This window comes from Aotus nancymaae, unplaced genomic scaffold (genome assembly GCF_030222135.1).
Source record: "Aotus nancymaae isolate 86718 unplaced genomic scaffold, 86718_ANA_hifiasm-v0.15.2.pri h1tg000036l, whole genome shotgun sequence".
In the NCBI taxonomy this organism is placed as follows: domain Eukaryota; kingdom Metazoa; phylum Chordata; class Mammalia; order Primates; family Aotidae; genus Aotus; species Aotus nancymaae.
This window is the reverse complement of record NW_026988450.1, coordinates 68,446,696-68,469,915: the sequence shown is the minus strand read 5'-3', so window position 1 is coordinate 68,469,915 and position 23,220 is coordinate 68,446,696. Positions and strand designations below refer to the sequence as shown.

The following is a 23,220-nucleotide window of genomic DNA, read 5'->3' as shown; positions in this document are numbered from 1 at the left end:
CTCAATAAAATAAAATAATAAAAAATACACTGAGCACAGTGGCTCACACCTGTAATCCCAGCACTTTGGGAGGCTGAGGCAGGTGGATCATCAGGTGTCAGGAGTTTAAGACCAGCCTGACCAACGTGGTAAATGCTGTCTCTACCAAAAATACAAAAATTAGCCAGGTGTGGTGCTGCATGCCTGTAATCCCAGCTACTTGAGAGGCTGAGGTAGCTTGAACCCAGGAAGCAGAGGCTGCAGTGAACTGAGATTGCGCCATTGTACTTCAGCCTGGGCAACAAGAGTGAAACTTGGTCTCAAAAATAAAATAGAAAATAGGTTTAGGCTGTTAGGAAAGACGTCATCTCTCCCTAAGTGGTCTGAACAACTGCTGTGGTTACAGCAGTTCCAATGTCCTGTTAGTGAAAACGTACAAAATGTTCTAGCAACGTAGGTATTACTATGTAACATATTCAGTTATAATGAATTTTCAGCTAACATCTATGGTACACTATGTTTTGCAAATCAACACATATTATGAGTAACCACAGGAAGCACTCAGCCTGGGGGAAGTTATTTCCCCTTTGTATTAAAAAGTGCACAGGCATAAACACACAGAACACATGACTACCTCTGAATGGGCCACCTTAGGAACTTATTACCTTCTACTTGAGGTGGGGTGATTTAGATGCCACCCACTTGTGGTAACAAGAGTCCAAGTGAGGCAGCAATATTTTTTTTCCTTATAATTATCTTTATCAAATCTGTTTTCAAGGATGAGATCGCATTTCCCTAGTTCTTGGAAACGGGATCAATCATGATCTCATGTAACTGCTCTGTAACTCACCTCCCACAAGGACGTGCTACCTTCACCTTCAAATTAAAGGATAAGGAGCAAATCCTCGAATGAAAAAGAAAAACAAAACTTTCACCAGTAATATGAAGCCTAGGTAAGTAATGTCTCCAAGCAAGTGGGCAGTGGAGGAAAGTTCTGAGAACTGCTTGGCGTGGTGGCTCACGCCTGTAATCCCAGCACTTTGGGAGGCCGAGGCGGGTGGATCACAAGGTCAAGAGATCGAGACCATTCTGGCCAACATGGTGAAATTCTGTCTCTACCAAAAATACAACAATCAGCTGGGCATGGTAGTGCATGCCTGTAATCCCAGCTACTCTAGAGGCTGAGGCACGAGAAGTGCTTGAATCCTAGAAGCAGAGGTTGTAGTGAGCCGACATCACGCCACTGCACTCCAGCCTGGGCAAAAGAGTGAGACGTTGTCTGAAGAATTAAAAAAAAAAAAAAAGTTCTAAGAACCAAAGTTAGCCTTGTAAGAATAAACAGAAAGCAGGAGGCAGGACTCAGCACATTTCAGGGTGTGATCAGGTTGGGATAAATACCTAGGCTGAACGCCAGCCTTCCTCCTGCTAGGAAGCCAAACTCACTAAATAATCTTGCCTCCAATTCCTCTCGCTGCGCCAGTCCTGGCAGATGTACGATAATCCCCTGGACAGATTGAATGCGTGTAGGACTGTTCAATTGCACATTTGTTCTTATAGGCTGGAGTCCCATCACAATGATTCAATTGTTTCATCCAAAGTGAGAGTTAAGTTGGGGAGAAACACTACACCTATGATTACATAATTGTCTTCTCACTGCTGGGAAGTCTGTATTCACCAACAAACTTGCATCCCAGAAATTGCTGCATTCATGTCAATGCCTTCTTGTTGTTTTCTTTCTGATCTCGAAGGAAAGTGAAGGATTGAAGGGGAAGGCTGCTCTGACTATCCCTGAAAATAACAAAACATTTCACAAGACAGATAAAGAGTCAGACAGAAAAGAAAAATAAGATACACACAAATAGATGTGGAAAATGACCAGGGAGAGCTGAGACCTGCTTAGTAGAATAGGAAAGTCTCCCCAATTAAATGATACAGAAAGCAGAACAAGCTGTCAAGTAGCAAGTCATTACTAAAACCTTCATCCAGTGGAGCACTCATTTGTGTTCTAGAGATCATCCTGATCCAACTGCCATAAAAAGTGGAAATCTTTTCTACAAATCCCTACTAGGTATTCAGCCCATCTCTCTGGAATACTTATGTTAGGAAATACACCACCTAATGAGGAAGACTTTTGGAGTCCAGTTACATGTTAGAAGTTTTAGCTATGCATTCAGTTAACATTATTTGAGCCATTTTCACTGCTCAATTGCTCAAGTGAAAAAGCACACCCAAATACAGAAAGGTGACTCTCAAACCATAGCGTAAATATGAGTCACCTTTGGGATCTCGTTCTAAGTATGAAGTCTCAGATCTCACCCAAGACCTACCAAATCAGACCTTCTGGAGGTGTGTCCCAAGATTTACAATTTCATGGAACATATCAGGTGATTTTGGTACAGAACTACATTGAGAAACAGTGCTGTTAATTATCTGCTAGGATTTTTTCTACCAAAAGTCAGTTGAAATGCTTACCCCATACCTGTTTGTATTATAATAGAGTATACTTTGACCATGAGCAGTAACTGCCTCATGCAAGAAGAAGGCTGATGTTTTCGTTATTAAAATTATTACTTGCCTAAAGATCAGGGGTGGTGGCTCATGCCCGTAATTCCAAACTTTGGGAGCCCGAGGCAGGCGGATCACTTGGGGTCAGGAGTTTGAGACCAGCCTGGCCAACATGGTGAAACCCTATCTCTACTCAAAATACACAAATTAGCCAGGCATGGTAGTGGGCGTCTCTAATCCCAGCTACTTGGGAGGCTAAGACATGAGAATCGCTTGAACCTGAGAGGCAGAGACTCAATCAAGACTGAGCCGAGATTGTGCCACTGCACTCCGGCCTGGGCAACAGAACAAGATTCCATCTCAAAAAAAAAACACAAACAAACAAAACAATAAAATTAATGCTTGCCTAAAGTCTGTTTCATTTTTAGAGTCAAATTTTGCTATTTTTTAAGCTTCAAAACCAATAATAATAATGATGGACAAAAATGACTAAGCTTAGAACCATCATCAGAGATAATAATCAGACCTCCTGAGAATAAAGACTCAGGCTTTTTGGCAGCTGAAACACCAAAAAGAAAAAGGCCGAGAGTGAAGCAGAGCAACAAAAGTCATGAGCAGTGTAAGAAATATTTGAAAGCTGTTGAAATTTAGATTTTAGAAAAAAAGTTATTCTTTTGATTGTTCCCATTTCCTTATTTCCTTAACCTTTGCTCCAAATCATACATCTGGTTTTTATAACATAATATCAGATTGTGAAAGCAATGTCATACACATTTAGATAAAGCACTATCTTCTTAGAATCTGTTGTTTCTCCTCTCTGTTGCCTATACCTGAGGAAGCCTAGCCATTGGGTCCGTCCATGTCTTCATCTGTTTAGGCTGCTACAGCAAACGTTAGATACCATAAACTGAGTGGCTTATGAACAATAAATATTTACTTCTCCCATTTCTGCATCTTGGTTAAGTCCAATATCAAGGCGGTGGCAGGTGTCTGGTGAGGCCTGCTTCTTCACAGATGGCACCTTCTATGTCCTCATATGGTAGAAGGGGCAAAGAATCTCTTTCCCGCTGCTTTCATAAGGGCACTAATCCCATTCATGAGGGCTCTGACCCAATGACAGAATCATTTCCTACAGGCCCTGCCTTCTAATACCTGATCACTTTGAGAGGTAGGATTTTAACATACTGATGTGGAAGAGACATAAACATTCAGACCATAGCAGTTCATGTCCCCAGACTGCCTCTCAGGTCTCAACTTGCCAGTCAGCATGGGCAGGGATATAATAGTTAATAAGAACATCTAACAATTTCCCCAAACTCTTTCCATGTGTAATTTCATTAAAAATTCCCAATGCAGGTCCTATTATTTTTATTTCCATCTCACGATTGAGGATGTAGATTCAGAAAAGTAAAGTAATTGGCCCAAGTTCATGGAGCTAGTAAGTGGTGAAACCAGGATCTGATTCCAAACTTGTACACTTAAGACCTAGGCTGCTCTGCCCCTGAGCAATGAATAATCAGCTTCCCCCAAACTGGCACAGACACCACATAGATGAGCATCTTGGCCTGGTGTCTAAGCACCTCTTACATTTCTTTCCTTCCTTCCTTCCTTCCTTCCTTCCTTCCTTCCTCCTTTCTCCTTCCTTCCTTCCTCCCTCCTTTGATCCTTCCTTCCTTCCTTCCTCCCTCCCTCCTTTCTCCTTCCTTCCTTCCTTTTTTTTTCTCTGTCGCATGGGTGGAGTGCAGAGCTGTGATCTTGGCTCACTGAAACTTCTGCCTTCCAGGTTTAAGCCATATCATCCCACCTCCGCCTCCTGAGTATCTGGGACCACAGACACGTGTCATCATGCCCAGCTAATTTTTGTAGAGACAGGGTTTTGCCATGTTTCCCAGGCTGCTCTTGAACTCCTAAGCTCAGGCAATCCACCTGCCTTGGCTTTCCAAGTACTGGGATTACAGGTGTGAGCCATTGTGCCAGCCTATAGTGAATTTCTTCTCTCTCTCTCTCTTTCTTTCTTTCCTTCCTTCTTTCTTTTCTTTCTTTCTTTCTTTCTCTCTCTTTTTCCTTTTTCTTTCTTTCCTTCCTTCCTTCCTTCTCTTTCTCTTTCTCTCTCTCTTTCTTTCTTTCTTTTTGACAGAGTCTCACTCTGTCACCCAGGCTGGAATGCAGTGGTGGGATCTCGGCTCACTGCAACCTCTGCCTCCTGGGTTCAAGCAATTCTCTTGCCTTAGCCTCCCTAGTAGCTCGGACTACAGGTGCACACCACCACGTCTGGCTAATTGTTTTTGTATTTTAGTAGAGACAGGGTTTCACCATGTTGCCCAGGCTGGTCTCAAATTCCTGGCCTCAAGTGATCCACCTGCCTCAGCCTCCCAAACTCCTAGGATTATAGACATGAGCCACCAGGCCCAGCCAAATTTCTTAAGAACATTGTATTTGACTTTTCCTTCCACCATGCCTGAAAATGGAATAATGCTCACTTGATAATCATCATCATCACCACCATTGCCAACATCTTTATAGACGGAAGAAAATGATGGAGAATGTGATAGGGGCATTTTCACTCTTTGAACAATAACCTGGCCTAATCTTTACGCATGGGCCATATCTGACAGAAGCATATAGGGTCTTACCTTCAACCAGAGTTCAAATAACAAATAACCATGTTTATTACAACCTGGAGGAGAAGGAGGAAGGTCCCTCTCCCTGTTGGCAGCCCCATTCTTCTGCTAGAGTGACACTAGGATGTAATAATAAGGTGAAGATTAGTGACTCCTGGATGAAGAATTTAAAGATTCTAGGAGGAAAGATGTCACACAAATATCAAGGGTATAATTACCCATGGTAATAGTGCTTCAACCAGCAAAATCGCCCGACACACCATTCGTCACAGGGATCGATGGCATCACCTAATCTCTGGCTTTAACTGACATGACCAATTCCACTCACATTCCTTCTTTGTTGCTGTTGAATCTTTGCTTCATAATAGAAACAGGACAGCAGATGATGAAATAATTTACCATCTGTCTTCTGTAGGTGGGTGAGAAATTCGGAAGCAGGTGATCGACACAGCATGAATGTTACCATGTTCAGTGTGGGGGAGCACCCTTCACTTGCCTAGAAAGTTTGGCATAACCACAGTAAAAATGAATTCCTTAAGAAGTTTGTCTTCAGGGATCCTCTCATTGCCTTCCTTCTTCCCGCCCCAGTGATGGTTCCCCCAAGGCTAAAGTCAAGTGTAGGGTAATGAAGAAAACATTGGAGGGGTCTGGAGGTAAGTTCTCCTTTCTGCCCTGGACTTCACTTCATGAGCTGAGTTGCTGTGAACATGCAACTTCACTTTTCAAAATGCTCATTCTCCATATGATAAATTGGGCAGAAAAAAATATATACTTATTAGGAACTTTAAAATATATTTCAGTTCATGGCTGGGTGCGGTGGCTCACACCTGTAATCCCAGTACTTTGGGAGGCTGAGGCAAGTGGATCATTTGAGGCCAGGAGTTTGAGACCAGCCTGGACAACATGGTGAAACCCCATTTCTACTACAAATAAAAAAGTCAGCCAGGCATGGTGGTACGCACCTATAATCCCTGCTACTCGCCAGCTACTCAGGAGGCTGAGACACGAGTCTCACTTAAATCTGGGAGGCAGAGGCTGCAGTGAGCCAATATCACGCCACTGCACTCCAGCCTGGGCAACCCAGCCTGGGCAACACAGTGAGGCCCTGTCTCAAAAACAAAAGTATATTTCTGTCCTTAAATTTTATGTGAAAAAATAAATTCTACTTATTAGTGATTGAAAAATTCATTTACTACTAACAACAACCAGCAATTTTGGTTTACTGTTTACAAGAACTAGAGCAGCCATTTGCTTATATTTGTTTTTTTTTTTGTTTTTTTTTTTTTTTTTAGATGGAGTCTCTCTTGTTGCCCAGGCTGGAGTGTGGTGGTGTGATCTCAGCTCACGACAACCTCCACCTCCCGGGTTCAAGTGATTCTCCTGCCTCAGCCTCCTGAGTAGCTGGGATTACAGGCATGTGTCACCACACCGGGCTAATTTTTTTTTTTTAGTAGAGGCAGGGTTTCACCATGTTGGTCCGGCTGGTCTCGAACTCCTGATGTCGTGATCCACCCACCTTTGCCTCCCAAAGTGCTGGGATTACAGGCATGAGCCACCGTGCCTGGCGCTTATATTAAATTTGTAAAGGAATCACTCTTCTTGGATATGTAAACTGAGGTTCAGAACAGTACAAATGAAAGAATATAAGATGGGAGTCTCTCTCATGCCCATATGTGTTTTAGGTATATGAACAAATGAAGAAAAAAGCTAAAAGACATATCATAAACCCATATTCTTTTAGGACAGTGTAGTATTGGTATGGACAAATGGACAAATACAACAGAGTTGAAAATCCAGAAACTAAACACCATATAAAGGCAGCTGCAGAAAAGAAATGTTTCATAACGATAAAAGGTCCAATCCATGAGACGGATATGAAAATTAAAAACATACATGCACCCAACAAAGCCTTAAATTACATGAAACAAAACTCACAGAATCCAAGAGATAAACAAGTATTTTGACAATAATAGTTTGGTCCCACTTTCAATAAAGCATAGGACAGCTAGGCAGAAGATCACTCTAGATATATAATACATATGCATAACACATGACTAGCAATTCCACTCCTACATATGTACTCCATACTATAACTATAGCATGATTAATTTATATAAAGTTCAAGGGTATACAAATAACCTATGGCCTTAGAATTTCTTGGTAATGGTTACAATAGCAGTTCACTTTGTAATAACTGGAGATGTATATAAATAATTTGTACATTTTCTATATAGTTCAATAAAAAATTGCTTTAATTCTTACCTTTACAACTTATTAGTTGTATGACTTTGGACAAGTTAGAAATTCTCTGAGTCATAATTAACTCATCTGTAAAATGGGAATCAAGTTTATTATGAGGATTAACTCTAATTAAGTACTAATCTCAGTGTTTATTACCACTGAATGTTAAATATATATTGGTTTCCTCTTCCATCTCTCCCCATGTACAATCCCTGTTCTCCCACATGGCCAAAAGAATGTAGATTATTGAAAGGGATACAAATCATTGCATGGGTCCATACCCAAAAAAGCCAGTTGGGATTCTCTCTTGGAAATGGCAATAGACGTTAATATGATGTTATTCATTCAGATCAGAAAGGAAATATTCAAATAAAAACAAAACAAACAAAAACCCATAGGGTATGAGAGGGAATCTGCTCCAATCTAAGAGAACTCCCCATGGAGAGAGAATCCAGAAGCCACTATAAACAATCAGCATACTTTTAAGGGAAACAGAGCCATCAAATTCTGTTAAGGAGTCTCTGGTCCTGACCGTAAGTCATCCACATTAACGAAGTTGCTTTAGAACTAAAACAGCTGTGCAGTGTAACTAGACTCTCAGATGGTCTTTCATTAAAACATTAGACAGAGATATAAACTGAGTCAAGATCTGCTGGTATCGAGGAATTCCTTACATCTTTAGAATGTTTCGTATTCATAAAAACATTCACATTCAGCAAGGATACTACTTAGGAGTTTTGGATACTGCTGCAATAAATAAGTTATGTGTTTGTGTCTAGTGCACACGGCCCTGACAGCAGAACACTGTTCTCGGAAGAAAAAAAAAAAAGTAGAAGAGAAGAAAACTTGCAGCTGTATGTTCAGCCCCATAAATTTCTCCGCCAAGGATGCAACTGGCTGGAGAGTGACTGTGTGGGAGGAGGCAGGGATCCAGTTCTTGGACAAACACAGCATCCTCTCCAGTGAACCAGTCTTCTAAGCTTTACGCATTTTAAGCATGCTAGAGGGCTATGCGGTGCCCCCAAAGGACAGACTGTGTAATTGGCCTTTAAAGAAAGCCAACCATATGTAAGAATGACTATCTTTCACAATCAAACAACAATAAGTAAGCATTAAAGCATTTTTGTTTCAAATTGAGAAATTCGAAGTGCCTGCTGGTCTCACACAGAATCTGCCCCCGTTCACCCTAAATCAATCAAAGCTCTTTTTAAGATCTAGGCTTCCTCTTGGTCCGCTCTGCTCAGCAGACTGGGTTAATCACAGGGTGATGGTGGTATACATAAAAGAAGGGAGGTATAGGGAACCCTGGTTCAGTTCATATTTCCTGGATTCCCAAAGCTAGGGCAAAAACTTGCCTTCCTGGGAATTCTCTCTAGAGGCATAGATCAGGCTGTGCAGAGAATTTGTGACTGACACTGATGGCTCATGTTACCTTTCCATCAGCAGCTTGTGACAGCTCTAGGAGGTGTCACAATTCCAAGGGCCGATTGCGTTAAGGACAGACGGCATACTATAAGTGTTCAGTTGCAGGGCCAGGCACAGTGGCTCACGCCCATAATCCCAGCACTTTGGGAAGCCAAGGTGGGCGGACCACCTGAGATCAGGAGTTCAAAACCAGCCTGGCCAACATGGCAAAACACCATCTCTATTAAAAATACAAAAGTTAGCCGGGCATGGTGGAGGGCACCTGTAATCTCAGCTACTTGGAAGGCTGAGGCATGAGAATCGCTTGAACCTGGGAGGCAGAGGTTGCAGTGAATGAAGATTGCGCCACTGCACTCCAGTTGCTGAAAAGAAGCAACATTTACAAGCTATAACCACAAGATTCTGTGGACTTCCTCCTCTACTACTGAAGGATCTGACACCTAAGAACAAATTCTCACTCTTACATTCCTAACCCCTATACCACATTTGCTTTACAGGAAGTTCTTTAGATTACCCTCTAATTTCAAATGGGATGGGAGGGAGGGGTTCCAACTGCAAGAGACACATTCTTTTGTTTGTTTGAGGCAGGGTCTCACTCTGTCACACAGGCTAGAGTGGAGAGTGCAGTAGTGCCATCTCAGCTCACTGTATCCTCCACCTCCCAGGTTCAAGTGATCCTCCTACCTCAGCCTCCCAAAGAGCTGGGACTACAGGCATGCACCACCACGACTGGCTAATTTTTTTGTATATTTTGTAGAGACAGGGTTTTACCATGTTGCCCAGGCTTGTTCTTAAATTCCTGGATTCAAGTGATCTGCCCGCCTCGGGCACATGAGCCACTGCGCCTGCCAAGAGACACAGTCTTAACACGTATATCACTCCCACACAAGCTTATACAAAGAGGAAAGAGGTTCCACAAGGACGAACTTCCTCCTGATCCCCAGTTTTTTCCTCCATAAGAATCTTTTGCCCAATTATCTGTTTGGCTTTAATAAATGTTTCTTAATAACTACTTAACACCCAGAAATTATTTCTTTTTTCTAGATTATGCCAAAGATGCAAAATTAATATAACAACAATTTTAAAAGATCAAGTACTAAACAAGATGCAGTATAAAGTTAATAATCATGGCTGGGCACAGTGGCTCACTCCTGCAATCATAGCATTTTGGGAGGCTGAGGCAGGTGGATCACTTGAGGTCAGGAGTTTGAAACCAGCCTGGCCAACATGGTGAAACCTCGTCTCTATTAAAAATACAAAACAATTAGCCAGGCATGTTGGCGAGCACCTGTAATCCCAGCTACTTTGGAGGCTGAGGCAGGAGAACAGCTTGAACCTAGGAAGTGGAGGTTGCAATGAGCTAAGATTGTGCCACTGCACTCCAGCTTGAGTGACAGAGCAAGACTCTGTCTCAAAACATAAATAAAGTTATAATTATGCAACTAATCACATTACAGCTTTGTTTTTATAAATGCAATGGATTTTTCATATTTATATTTCATTTGTAAGGGGTGATTTAGGATGTGCTGGTGACATTATCTAACCTGTAAGGGTGAGTCAACACATCCCACTTGCCTTATTCTTCCTCCAAGGTGGCGCTGCTCTGATCTCAGCTAAGAATACAGTGTGTGTGTGTGTGTGTGTGTGTGTACATGCTTTGCAGAGATACACAGTTATACCACTATCTTGTTGGTAGTGTTTTGGTGGGAAAAATAAAAGGATTATCAATAGGCTAGATGGAAAACTGAGGATCAGAAAAGTCAGATAATTTCAGGTATTTGAAGGGCACTGTGGTGTAATGGAAAGACCAAGGGCTCTGGAGCCAGATAGACCAGGGCTAGCTTGGCTTCTGGCTCTGCCATGTAGTTACACAACAAGAGGCTGACTCAAACTCTTTCAGCCTCAACTATAAAATAGAGCTCACAGCTTCTACTCTGAGAAAACACCAAATGGCGGATGATGCCGGTGTGGGGGTGTGGTGGGGGGCAGAGGACCTGGGGGCCCTGGGATGGGGGAACTGTGGTGTGGTGGCTTCCTCAGATATTTCTGTAGTGCCATCAGGGACCAGGGTCACGGCCATGGACGTGGCTGGAGCTGAGGCCGTGGAGCTCACAGAGGCAAGGCCAAAGATAAGGAGTGGATGCCCGTCACCATGCTGGGCTATCTGGTCAAAGACATGAAGATCAGGTCCCTGGAAAAGATCAATCTCTTCTCCCTGCCCATCAAGGAATCTGAGATCATCGACTTCTTCCTGGGGGCCTCTCTCAAGGACAAAGTTTTGAAGATTATGCGGGTGCAGAAGCTGACCTGTGCTGGCCAGCACACCAGGTTCAAGGCGTTTGTTGCTATTGGGGACTACAATGGCGACAGTGGCGTGGGTGTTAAGTGCTCCAAGGAGGTGGCCACTGCCATCCACAGGGCCATCGTCATCCTGACTAAGCTCTTCATTGTTCCTGCGTATAGAAGCTACCGGGGGAACAAGATCGGCAAGCCCCACACTGTCCCTTGCAAGGTGACAGGCCACTGCGGCTCTGTGCTGGCGCGTCTCATCCCCGGACCCAGGGGCACTGGCATCATCTCGGTGCCTGTGCCCAAGAAGCTGCTCATGATGGCTGGTATCGATGACTGCTACACCTCAACCAGAGGCTGCACTGCCACCCTGGGTAACTTTGCCAAGGCCACCTTTGATGCCATCTCTAAGACCTATAGCTACCTTATCCCAAAATTCACTTACCACCTCGTCAAGACTCATACCAGAGTCTCTGTGCAGAGGACCCAGGCTCCAGCTGTAACTACGACATAGGGTTTTTATACAAGAAAAATTAAGTGAATTAACCCTGAAAATATATATATATATATGGCTCACAGCTAGGCACAGTGGCTCACACCTGTAATCCTAGGACTTTGGGAGGCCAAGGCAGGTGGATCACTTGAGGCCAGGAGTTTGAGACCAGCCTAGGCAACATGGTGAAACCCCATCTCTACTAAAAATACAAAAATTAGTCAGGCATGGTGGCAGGCATAGGTAATCCCAGCTACTTGGGAGGCTGAGGCATAAGAATCACTTGAACTTGGGAGGCAGGGGCTGCAGTGATCCAATCATACCACTGCACTCCAGCCTGGGCAACAGTGAGGCTTCATCTCAAAAAATAAAATAAAATAATAAAATATATCTCATATCCAGCTTATAAAGCTGTGACAAACGTTAGAGGAGATCCCACATATTAATCAACTAGCACAGTGCCCAGCCTAATGCACAACAAAAACTGATTCCTTTCTCCCTCTACTCCTGTAGAATATACCAGACATTAAGTTGTATTAAGCAGTCTACCCTCTCGGTTAGACTATACCCATGCCTGTGAATGTTTACTTTAAATGCTAAACCACTAGATTCTTAACCAGAACCAAACTCCTTTAAAAAGACGTTATGCCCGAAAAAGTGATTAATTTATAGGCTAATGCCGGAAAACTGACTTCCATTCTGAACATTCAAAAATGCTTCCAGGGGCCAGACACTGTGACTCACACCTGTAATCCCAGCACTTTGGGAGGCCAAGGCGGGTGGATCGCATGAGGTCAGGAGTGCAAGACCAGCCTCACCAATATGGTGAAGCCCCATCTCTACTAAAAATACAAAAATTAGCTGGGCATGGTGACACATATCTGTAATCCCAGCTACTAGGGAGGCTGAGGCACGAGAATCACTTGAACCCAAGAGGTGGAGGTAGCGGTGAGCCGAGACTGCACCACTGCTTTCCAGCCTGGGCAACGGAGTGAGACTGTCTCAGAGAGGAAAAAAAAAAAAGTGCTTCCAGGATAGTTCTCCAGACAGCCAGATTCAGCTTGGTCATAGCTCTTTTGTCTTTTCATAAAGTAGCTGAAATAAGCCATATTGTGTGCACAGCTAGGGTATGCTATAATCAGTTCTTTTTAGAGATCTGGAGAAAAAAATCCTGAACAGAGGACTCTTATCTCAAATACTTCATCCATTTTGGGTATCTACCCCAAGGAGTCAGAGGAAGCAAAATAGAGATGGTTTCTGCTTAGAGAGAACAGTAGAAATAACCTCAACTCCAGATGTACATTAAAAAATTCCATATCCAGGCCAGGCTGGTGGCTCCTGCCTATAATTCCAGCACTTTGGGAGGCCAAGGTGGGTAGATCACCTGAGGTCAAGAGTTTGAGGCCAGCCTGACCAACATGGTGAAACACTGTCTGTAGTAAAAATAAAAAAATTAGCCAAGTGTGGTGGTGTGTGCCTGTAATCCCAGCTACTCAGGAGGCTGAGGCAAGAGAATTGCTTGAACCCGGGAGGTGGAGGTGGAGTTTTAGGAGGTAAACAGCGGAAGTGCTGTTAGTTTCCAACTTGTTCTCAGTCTCCCACATTCTTCGTTCAGCTCTTCATCCCAACCGCCAGCCCTGCTAACAGGGAGAAGCTTCTGCTCACAATCAGACCCTTTCCTTTTCCCAGACTGGTAAAAAAAGGACTCATTCCCCAAGCTTGAGACAGAGCATGAAAGAGCCAGAACTCAAGTCACAGCACTGGAAATTCAAAGGAGGCATAAAAATGGAAGCTCCCCAGGTTTGAGCAGGGAGGCTGAGGAGACAAGGGAGCTCCCAGTATCATGGCTAATTTGAAGAAAAGTGTTGGCAATGACGGAAATAGGGGAGGGGACTAACAGGAGAAGTAAGTTTAAGGCAAAGATAAGTAGAGACTTAGAGCCATCACTGTGTTGACGAGATGTGCTGGCACTGGTGTCCGGGATGGGATGGGCAGGAGCTCTGAGGAGGCATGGGGTACAGTCAGCTTTGGGAAGTAATGGATAAAATGGGAGACATAGGCCTAAAATCCTTACAGCAGGATGTAATGCATTTAATTTTTTTTTTTTTTCAATGAGACGGGGTTTCACTATGTTAGTCAGGCTAGTCTCGAACTCCTGACCTCAGGTGATCCACCCGTCTCGGCCTCCCAAAGTGCTGGGATTACAAGCATGAGCCACCACATCTGGCCAAAAAAAAATTTTTTTTTTGAGATGGAGTCTCGCTGTGTTGCCCAGATTGGAGTGCAGTGGTGTAATCTCTGCTCACTGCAACCTCTGCCTCCCAGGTTCAAGCGATTCTTCTGCCTCAGCTTCCTGAGTAGCTGTGATTACAGGTTAACAGCACCACACCTGGCTAATTTTTGTATTTTTAGGAGAGACGGGTTTTTACCACGTTGCCTAGCCTGCCCTTGAACTCCTGGCCTCAGGTGATCTATCCGCCTTGGCTTCCCAAAGTGCTGGGATTATAGGCGTAAGCCACCATGCCCGGTCTTTAAAAATAATTTTTTGTAGAGATGGGGGTCTCACTATGTTGTCCAGGTTGGTCTCAAACTCCTGAGGCTCAAGTGATCCTCCCTCGTTGGCCCCCCAAAGTGCTGGGATCACAGACATGAGTCACCATGCCTCACTAGTATTTTTAAAATAAACTTTATTTTTAAAGATAGTTTTAGGTTCATAGCAAAATTGAGAGGAAGCTATAGGACTTTCCATATGCCTGCTGCTCCACATAGGCAGAGTGTCTCCCATTATCAACAATGCCCACCTGAGTGGTACATTTGTTACCACTGATGAACGGAGGTTGCAGTGAGCCCACATCAAGCCACCACAATCTAGCCTGTGTGACAATGTGAGACCCTGCCTCAACAACAAAAAAAAATCGATGAGGCTGGGTATGGCAGCTTATCCCTGTAATCTCAGCACTTTTCGAGGTCAAGGTGGGCACATCACTTGAGGTCAGGAGTTAGAGATCATCCTAGACAACATGGTGAAACCTCATCTCTACTAAAAATACGAAAATTAGCCGGGCGTGGTGGTGCACCTGTTATCCTAGCTACCGGGGAGGCTGAGACATGAGAATCGCTTGAAACCGGGAGGCGGAGTTTGCAGTGAGCCGAGATCACACCACTGCACTCCAGCCTGGGCAACAGAGTGAGACCCCACCCCCGCCAACAAAAAAAATTGATGAACCTACTCAATACATCATTATCACCCAAAGTCTACGGTTTACACTGGGGTCACTCTTGGTGTTGCACATGCTATGGCTCTGGGCAAATGTATAATGATGTGCACCCTCCATTGTAGTATCAGACAGAGTAGTGTCCCTGCCCTAAACATTCAAACATGTACTTCTAGTAATTTCTTTCCATACATATCCTATTTCCACAATATCAGAAACAATTGAAGAGAAAGGACATTTGCTCCACAGATACATCACAGCCCAGGATTCCAGCTTATGCAGACAAGTGTCCGCCATGGTATTTGGCCTCCCCCGGCTTGGCCAAGGCAGGGGACACCCATGCACCTCCCGGCTTACGAGGATATGCTTTGTGCCTGGTCCTGATTACTCTGGCTCTAGAAAGTGAAACTTGATCTCATTAACCCAGCTGTGGGTAGATGCAGGCAGTCACCCTGCCCAGAACACAGGGCAGCTAAGGCCCTAGTGATTACATAGCTGGCCACATGTGGCCATAATAAAGACAGCTTTCTCCTCAGAGATGCAGAGGGGTCTCTGGGCCTCCCTATGCAGACGGCTGGCATTCTGCACTCTCTCCATCACAACAGTAAAGGCCATTTAACACCCTGCTCTGTGAACTTTTCATCAGTCAGCACAAACTCCTGCCAAAACGGAGTGGATATGGGTCTAGGTATTATGAGGAGGGGTGGGGAGAAGTAAATGTTTTCTTTTCAGCAGAAAAAAAATCCATATTTTAAAACTCCGCCGGGCATGGTGGCTCTCACCTGTGGATCACCTGAGGTCAGGAGTCCGAGACCAGCCTGATCAACATGATGAAAATCCGTCTCTACTAAAAATACAAAAATTAGCCGGGTGTGGTGGTGTGCGCCTGTAATCCCAGCTACTGGAGAGGCTGAGACAGGAGAATCGCTTGAACCCAGGAGGTGGAGGTTGCAGTGAGCAGAGATGCCCTCTGCATTCCAGCCTGGGTAACAGTGTGAGACTCCGTCTCAAAAAATAAATAATAAATAAAATAAAATAAAACTCAAGACTCAAAGCATATTTGAATTAATAAGATTATTGCCCTCCTTGAACTTTCCTCGGGACAGGATGAAGGATATTTTCCTGTTCCTTAAAAAAGTCTCCATTGCTCAAAGAGAACAGTAGAGGCTTTCTACGGCAGAAGATCAAAGCTGTTCATGGGTACCCTCACTAGGTATGGTACATGCAACAGGAGCTGTGTTTCACATCAGCAGTTAGACAGGCCAGGTGTCTGCGTGTCACATGGCACAGGTATAATGATTCAAAATAACCAAGATGAGTGCATGAGCAATATTTGATTTCTTTTTTTTTTTTTTTTTAAGACGGAGTTTCGCTCTTGTTGCCCAGGCTGGAGTGCAATGGCACAATCTCCGCTCGCTGCAACCTCCGCCTCCTGAGCTCAAGTGATTCTCCTGTCTCAGCCTGCCAAGTAGCTGGGATTACAGGCGCATGCTACCACTCCTGGCTAATTTTTGTATTTTTAGTAGAGACAGGGTTCCATCACATTGGTCAGGCTGGTCTTGAATTCCTGATCTCAGGTGATCCACCTGCCTCGGCCTCTCAAAGTGCTGGGATTACCGGCATGAACCACCCCACCTGGGTGCAATATTTTATTTTTAAAAACTGTTTTTAAGATTTGGAGGGGCTGGGTGAGTTGGCTCATGTCTGTAATCCCAGCACTTTGGGAGGCCAAGGTGGGTGGATCACTTAAGGTCAGGAGTTTGAAACCAGGCTGGCCAACATGATAAAAATCCCATCTCTATTAAAAATACAAAAAACAAAATGAGCTGGGCATGATGGCAGGTGCCTGTAATCCCTGCTACTTGGGAGGCAGAGGCAAGAAAATCTCTTGAACCTGGAAGGTGGAGGTTGCAGTGAGCCAAGATCACACCATTGTACTCCAGCCTGGGCAACAAGAGCAAAACTCCATCTCAAAAACAAAAAAAAATTAGGATGCTAGGTTTGGGGGATTTTTATCCTGGGATCCTGGATAAGTTTCAGATAATCCATTAACAACATGAAATTGTGCAAATGCAGCTGGGTGCAGTGGCTCACACCTGTAATCCCAGCACTTTGGGAGACCAAGGCAGGTGGATCACCTGAGCTCAGGTGTTCAAGACCAGCCTGGCCAACATGGTGAAACCCCATCTTTACTAAAAATTAGCCAGGTACAGTGGTGAGCACCTGCTGTCCCAGCTACTTGGGAGGCTGAGGCAGGAGAATCGCTTGAACCTGGGAGGCAGAAGTTGCAGTGAGCTAAGATTGCACTACTGCACTTCAGTCTGGGCAACAGAACAAGACTTTGCCTCAAAAAAAAAATTGTGCAAATGTGGTACACACATGTGCACACCTTTTTCCTGAGAGTAGAGTGTAGAGTCCGTAGCTGTTACTGGATTCCCAAGAAAGCATATGACCTCCAAATAATGTTAAGAACCAGAAGAATCTTTCCAGTTCTAAGTTTCTGATTATTGGTACAGAACTGAAACAAACACCACTTTGGGAACTTAACAAATATTTATTTATGGGTGGATTTTAAACACATTTTTGACAAAACTATCTTTACCCCAATATATTTTCATGTGTAAAGCAACCCAATGTAAAAATCTTAGATAAGAGCCAGGAATAAAAGCTGACCCAATGCCATTAAGCATTGTCAATGGCTTCCTTCATTTCCTCAAGTTAGTTTGAAGGTGATCTCAGAAGACTAGCAAATTCACATCAGCCCAGATTGGGCCCGCTGGATTCAAGACATCCTTGGTCCCTGCCAGTCTGGAGGTCTTTCGCAGATTCTGACCTCTCATTCCACAGTGGTACTGGTGGAAGAGAATATTTATGCATAGGGACTGGAGGATGGATGGGGAAGAAAATGAACTCTTAGGGCAAAGGGAGATATAACTATGGAACTTGGTCACAGTAAGAACTTGAACCAGTGTCAAACAAAACACAGAATAAAGAAAAACCAGATACTAAAGCCCAGAGTGGAACAAGGTGTCTGATGAGGCTCAGGACAGACTTGGCTGAAGGCTGACTCTAACTACATCATCAGGACCTACACTTGGTAACACGAGACACTAGAGGTCATGCTTTTGGACTTCATGCCAACAGGAAATACTCATTCAGGAGACAGGCTAAAATGCTGAATATCATATACATCCTAAAGGTCAACAAATTTTGGCTGCTCAAATCCTTGAGATACAGAAAGTTCAAGGACAAGGACAGATTCTTTCTAGTTTCTAGAGCTCAGTCATTTAAGTTTTAAAAATGTTAAAAAAAAAAAAAAAAAAAAAAAAAAAAAAACGCTGGGCACGGTGGCTCACGCCTGTAATCCCAGCACTTTGGGAGGCCGAGGTGGGCGGATTACCTGAGGTCAGGAGTTTGAGACCAGCCTGGCCAACATGGTGAAACCCCGTCTCTTTAAAATAAATAACAAAAACAAAAAACAAAAAAAAATGTTATTGCCTGGAATTTATCACTCCTCCAAAACACCATCTAGCAGCATTATGTTCTCAGATGATATAGCTATACAGCAAGAGCCAGTGCAGAATGAACCCAAATGTAATATGCTTGTCACCACAAGATCAACTAAAGACCAGCTAAATTCCTATAATAGGAAAGGTATTTTTGGCCAACACCTTCTCTTAAGAAAATCAGTTCCACATGTGTATCATAACAATTCCAAAGCATAAGATCAGGGTCTAGGCATATCTGAATTCATATATAATAGGAAGATTTCCAAACTTTGTTTATCTGTAAAAATGGAGCTACTACCTACGTCCCAGGATTGTTATAAATGATAAAACAGAGATAACCTAGCATGGTGCCTAGCACACGAGATCACTCAATAAGTATTGCTTTAATATATCTTAGAACTATTTTCACCAGTTATCCATGAAATCTACTAAAAGAGGAAGAAGGGCCCAAAAAGTATCCCACGAGAAAACTACCTTTTTAATAATATAAACAAGCTCAGTGCTGTCTGCCTCTGTATCTGACTGAAATAATATATTGTGTGGACATTCACTGACATGCTCAAATTCTTTTAGAACATAAAAATCAGTACCAACTTAGTACCAGGTAAAATGGTAGGGATTTTCATATAATTACCTTATTATTGCTCAGCTACAGTACATTTTATATTTGTCTTAGATTACAATGATAGTGCCTTGAGGATCAACTTTTAAGAATTTAATTCATATATTAGAAATAGTAAAACATGAGTAACTCAACTCAATCAACTGATTTTTTAAAAGTTTCAGCACCTCTTAAATGTCATGTAGTGTTATAGGTACTTATAGTGTTGGAGTGAAATTCCAACAGCTATCTGCTATCTTAACAAGCCTGTTTATTCTAGTAAGGCAGAGAGAGTGTCTACTAGAATATACACTGTCCCTAGTCACAGAAGTATTAATTTAGTCATGCAACACACATTTATTGGACATATAGTGAAAAACCAATTAGATACTATTTCTACACATATACAGAATATACTCTAGAGGGGTTAAATGCTGGGCATGATAGCATGCACCTGTAATCCCAGTGACTTGGGAGGCTGAGACAGGAGGATCCCTTGAGTCTAGGAATTTGAGAATGCAGTGAGCTGTGATTGTGCCACTGTAGTCCAGCCTGGACGAGAGAGCAAGACCCTATCTCTTAAAAAAAAAAAAAAAAAAGCAAGATGAGAAATATGTATTCAGGAAGAAAAAATATACAAGGATTATGAAAGAGAGTAATAAGGGGCTCCGCAGATACTCTAGGTGGCATTCGCCTTACCCCATCTCAATCTCTGTTTCTTTTGTCATATAAAATGAAAACTGAAATACTCAAGTTGACTGCCCCCCTTAAAGTGACCACGAAACACAGTTCTAACCAACGAGAGCTGTGAGCAGAAATGCTGTGAAAGTTTTCCATCTGTCTCATCAGACTGCTATAACAAAATACCATAGACTGGGGGGCTTATAAACAACAGAAATTTATTTCTCATAGTTCTGGAGGCTGCAAAGTCCAAGATCAAGTCACCAGCACATTTGGAGTCTAGTGAAGGCCCACTTTCTGTTTCATAGATGGCGCATTCTAGCTGTGATCTCACATAGAGGAAAGGGCCAGGGAGTTCTGTGGGACTTCCATATAAGGCTACAATCTCATTCATGAGGGCTCCACCCTCCAAACCTAAGCACTTTCCAAAGGCCCCATTCTGATACCTCACATTGGGGACTGGGTTGTAATATAAAAGTTTGGGTGTGGGGGGCGAACACAAACATTCAGATCATAGTACCATCTAACAAAAAAGGAGGAGACGTTTAAGGTGTAAAAAATATAAACCCAGTGAAAAGCCGTGAAACAAGAATTCCAGGAGGAAGACGCAGCAAGTAAAAAAGCCCTAAGAGAGGCCAGGCATGGTGGCTCACGCGTGTAACCCCAGCAGTTTGGGAGGCCGAGACAGGTGGATCACCTGAGCTCAGGAGTTCGAGACCAGCCTGACCAACACGGTAAAACCCGTCTCTACTAAAAATACAAAACATTAGCTGGGCATGGTGGTACATGCCTGTAATCCCAGCTACTTGGGAGGCTGAGGCACGAGAATCACTTGAACCCGGGAGGCAGAGGTTGCAGTGAGCCAAGATTGTGACATTGCACTCCAGCTTGGGCAACAAGAGCTAAACTTAGTCTCAAAAAAATAAAATAAAGGTCGGGCGCAGTGGCTCACGCCTATAATCCCAGCACTTTGGGAGGCCGAGGTGGGCGGATCACAAGGTCAAGAGATCAAGACCATCCTGGCCAACATGGTGAAACCCCGTCTCTATAAAAAAGTAAATGAATAAATAAAAATAAAATAAAATAAAATTCAAAAGCCCTAGGAGAGAAAGCTACCCCTGGTTTCAGGAGCTAAAAAGCTATAATGGAGGTGAGGAAGGAGGAGTGCAGGTCAGGTAGGACTGCTTGGGCCAAGGCAAGGAGGCAGTGGGAAACCAATGAAGGATCTCAAGCAGGAGTGTGGGCTCATTTCCTGATTTCCTTTGGTGGGAAATGGATGATAAGGGTGCAAGAGTAGACATAAGGGGACCAGTTAGAACCACAGTCGTACTGGTAAGAGATGACTGTGGTCTGCATTGTGGGAAACGAAGAAAAGATTCGGCCAAGTGAAGTTTCTCTTGTCTGTAATCCCAGCTACTCGGGAGGCTGAAGCAGGAGAATTGCTTGAACCTGGGAGTTGGAGGTTGCAGAGATCTGAGATTGTGCCATTGCACTCCAGCCTGGGCAACAAGAGTGAAACAAGGAAGGAAAGAAGGAAGGAAGGGAGGAAGGGAGGGAGGAAAAGAAGGGGGAGGGAGAGAGGGAGAGAGGGAGAGAGGAGAGATAGGGGAAGGGGAGAGGGTGGGGAGAGGAGGGAGGTGGGAGGGAAGAAGGGAGGAGCATTTAAAAAGTATCTATAATCAGAGGGCAAAGAGAAAAGGAAGCATGACTTCTAGGTTTCTGGCCCCAGTAACTGGGTGGATGGTGATGATATTTACTGAGCTGGAAGAGACTGGAGGAGGAACAGGAATGTGCAAAACAAAGCATTCAATCAACTGAAGCTCCACAATTCCTGTTCCAGTAATCTGACCCTCTGCCAAACAAATGTTTTCCCATTTTGGCTTTTCATCATTTCTCTCTCTCTCACAGGCTCTCCTTAGAGAACCATAAGCTGTAATTAGAATGCCAACAGTATTTGATTTCATCTGGCAGAAAAAAAAATGGTGGGTGGAATTAAGAGACTCTGAAGCTAAAGGCAAAATGACAGACCCAACACTTGACTTTATACTCTTCAGCACGAAATTCTGAAAATGACTGAAATGTCCAAATATGCAAAAATATATATTTGAGAATCTGTCTTTTACCCAGTAACATTCCTGCCAAATGCACATATCACAGTCTGTAATTAAACATTACATTTAATTAAAATCTGTGTGTATTAACACAACTTGTAATTAAACATTTTCAAGTCATGACTGTCTGTTTTGTCAGGCTGGGTGCAGTGGCTCACGCCTGTAATCCCAACACTTTGGGAAGCCAAGGCGGGCAAATCACGAGGTCAAGAGATTGAGACCATCCTGGCCAACATAATGAAACCCAGTCTCTACTACAAATACAAAAATTAGCTGGGCGTGGTAGCAGACACCTATAATCCCAGCTACTCAGGAGGATGGGACAGGAGAATCGCTTAAACCAGGGAGGCGGAGGCTGCAGTAAGCCGAGATCACGCCACTGCACTCCAGCCTGGTGACAGAGTGAGACTCCGTTTAAAAAAAAAAATCTGCTTGTCACTAGATCTGAAGCCCACTGAGGGAAGGGACCTCACCAGCTTTGCTCACCAACTGGATCCTCAGTACCTGCCACAGTGTACTATATGCGGTACTCAGTAAATACATGTTGAAGGATGTCTGTACATTTTTTTCTGATCAATGACAGAAACTATTAGTTTCTCCCCTATATCCAATGCCCCGCCCCTTTTCTAACAGAACCCCCATCATTCTTCTGGACACATGGCCACTGTGTCCGTTTCCTAGGACTATAATAACAAAGTACCAAAAACTAGATGGTTTAAAAAACAGAAGATTTCCTTTGTCTCACATTCTCGATGCTAGAAGTGTGAAATCAAAGGTTCATCAGGGCCATGCCCTGCTGACGGCTCTAAGGGAGCATCCTTCCTTGTGTCTTCCAGCTTTTGGAGTTTGCCTGCAATCGTTGGCATCCCTTGGCTTGTGGACGCACCACTCCAGTCACATGGACAATTCCCCTTTGTGTCTTTACATGATCTTTCTTCTGTGTAGGTCTGTCCCTGTGTCTAATTTCCCCTTCTTAGGACATCAGTCATATAGGATTAGACCCCGCCCCCCATGACTTCATCTTAACCTGACTCCCTCTGTAAGGCCCAACTTTCCAGAGAGAGTCAGATTTTGAGGTACTGGAGGTTAGGACTTCAACGTAACTTTTTAAGGGACCCAATCCAACCCCTAACAGCCATCCAGAATAAATTCTACATTTTGCAGATTCTCTCACACCTAAGTGCAGCCACGTGTGGTTATGTCCTAGCTAATGGGATATAAAAGAAGTCATCTGTGCCACTTCCAGAGGTGTCTTTCATTTTTATTTATTTATTCATTTTTGAGATGGAGTTTTGCTCTGTCACCCAGGCTAGAGTGCTGTGGCACAATCTCAGCTCACCACAACCTCTGCCTCCCAGGCTCAAGCGATTCTCCTGCCTCAGCCTCCCAAGTAGCTGGGACTGCAGGTGTATGCCACCATGCCTGGCTAATTTTTTGTATTTTTAGTACAGATGGGGTTTCACCATGCTGGCCAGGCTGGTCTCAAACTCCTGACCCCCTGATCTGCCCGCCTCCGCCTCCCAAAGTGCTAGGATTTCAGGTGTGAGCAA

At 43.7% G+C, this 23,220-nt stretch overlaps 1 protein-coding gene and 1 pseudogene across 1 annotated transcript in view; one reads left to right on the top strand and one right to left on the bottom strand.

Moving 5' to 3' along the window:
* Positions 1 to 23,220, bottom strand: part of DEPTOR (DEP domain containing MTOR interacting protein) — a 181,657-nt gene that overhangs the window by 11,771 nt on the left and 146,666 nt on the right. The gene's annotated exons all lie outside the window — the stretch shown is intronic.
* On the top strand, positions 10,721 to 11,574 carry LOC105726862 (small ribosomal subunit protein uS5-like; annotated as a pseudogene).